This window comes from Macrobrachium rosenbergii, chromosome 44 (genome assembly GCF_040412425.1).
Source record: "Macrobrachium rosenbergii isolate ZJJX-2024 chromosome 44, ASM4041242v1, whole genome shotgun sequence".
NCBI classification, from domain to species: Eukaryota; Metazoa; Arthropoda; class Malacostraca; order Decapoda; family Palaemonidae; genus Macrobrachium; species Macrobrachium rosenbergii.
Genome location: NC_089784.1, coordinates 41,099,145 through 41,101,416, shown reverse-complemented (window position 1 = coordinate 41,101,416; position 2,272 = coordinate 41,099,145).

The window sequence follows — 2,272 nt, the reverse complement described above, 5'->3', positions numbered from 1 at the left end:
CTGCGCCCATATCAGTTCTGTTGCATTATACTGGCAGTGATATGTAGGCAGCCTAACCACTATGTCCATGATCTCTTGCCAGTCTGTCAATCACGTAATCATTTTCTTTACATGAATGTCTTTGCAACTTTACTAATTTTTTATTAGCCAGTCTTTAACTTCATCCTTTTTGGCAGACATTGTCGGAGGTTTATTAATTCGAACTGAATGATAAGAAGCGTTATCCAACACTATGATGGCAGATGGCCCTATATTGGGAAGAAGCTGGGTTTTAAACCATTTTTCAAACACTGCAGAATTCATCTGAATTTCTAGATTGCGTATCCCTTGTCAGCTGGGTGCTTGATCATTGATAAAAATATTACCCAGAAATGTGGTTAATATTGCAACCAATATTGTGATTGTGTCTACTTACTCTCCAATGTTATTGATGTACAATTAGAAGGAATAAATCATAGGTAAAAATTTTTATCTGTCACGCCTCTCTCTCTCTCTCTCTCTCTCTCTCTCTCTCTCTCTCTCTCTCTCTCTCTCTCTCTCATCTTTTTTTTTTTTTTGCCCAGCTAGTGGAATAGTAAGCGGAACCATAAAAATGATGAACATTCTTTATGATTAGTTTTCTGACGAATATACAAATAATTTTTAACTATAATACACAACTGTGATGTAGCTGTCCTTTACGGATTCAAACAGAATTAGAGAAAATGAAAAAAAAAAAGAAGACTGTCATCCTCAATCAGTGCAGTGCTTATACCTCTGGCAACACTAAACCCCGATATATAGTACTTATCCTATGTTTATTTATTTGTGTTGTTACATTAATTGCATAATATCTATATCACGGATCGCTACTATCACAATATTATCATATAAATAAAACAGGTTAATTTGCAGCAAAACAACAAATACAAACGCTATTACAATGATTGTTTACGATTTCGTGCGTCTGGTAGCATGCTACGGGTGACTACCGTCTGAAAACCCTCCGGATTGTGGTAAGTGTGAGGTCTCATCTCGGCCGTAATCAAAGGGTTAAACTCTGGGAGCAGTTCAACATTTCCCTGCTTTTAGATAAATAATTATCCTTAGCGCAGGGAGACCTCATCAGCATGTTTGCTAGGTTGTGTGGTATTCCGTTAGTTAGTCGATAAAGATGCAGCTTTAGTCAACCCATAGACAGTACATTCTGTAAATTAAACATAGTCACCTCATGCTGAGCCTTAGTTAAAGCTGATCCTTAGTTAACCTTACCATATGCCAAGTTATGTTTAAATTAAACTGGATGCTAAGTGCTTAGATAGTCTCAGTTCTCTTCAAGCAGCAGTCCTCTCTGTCAGACCTTCCAACACAAAAGGGTCAGAAAGGTCTGTTAAAAGGGCAGGGGGGGGGGGAGCTGTTATAAATGTCGAGCATTAGGCTCGAAGATAAACTGAACCTTTCTCAGAATAAAATAAAGACATGAAATTTTTAAGCAAGAGGGAATTCTGTAGATAGTTGTCTCCCCTTTTGTGATCCCCTTTTGTTAAGTTAGGAGCTCCCATGGGGGGAACACCTGGATACTTTGTAAACTGGACGCCAGTCACATCTTTCTCTCAGTTAAGCCCCTGTTTTGCTGTCTTCTGCCAGCAGATTGCTTTGTTTTTCAGAGACTCATACAAAGTGAGATACCCAGAGGGGAAATCATGAGAGAAAACATCTCTGGCCCAGCCAGCCAGTAAATTGAGAGAAAATCAATAGCCAACGAACCACACTGGAGGTCACAGCTGTCCAACCAGCTCTAAGGGGCCTTCTCCTAACGGCCTCTCTATCCTTAAGGCAACCCAACACACACAAAGATGACCTAGCACACGGAAAGGAAGGAACAGCACTACACATTTGTTTTATGAAGAATACCCAAATTGTAAAGGTACGTCTGGGAAGCAAAGGAATCTGCCTGGTATCTGTTATCTTTTATCTTTTTCTCTTGAACTTACTCACACTTCATTATTCCACTCATTTCTGTTCTCAAGTCCAGTGTAACATATGTGTCTCGGGTGTTCCCTTGAAGAAAGCGAAGACAAGGAAAAGTTCCCATTGGCAGAAGCAAAATTAACGTAACGCTCCCTCCCGACACTTACCTTAATTTATATATCTGTGTGAGATGGTAATCAGGGCAGTGGGTTAATTAGACATCTCTCTGTTCCTACAGGGTGATGTCCAGTGTTCTTATATCAAGTGTACATGTATCCGACCAAAGTGCCGGGAGCTGCAACATTAGAAAACTCCATTTTTT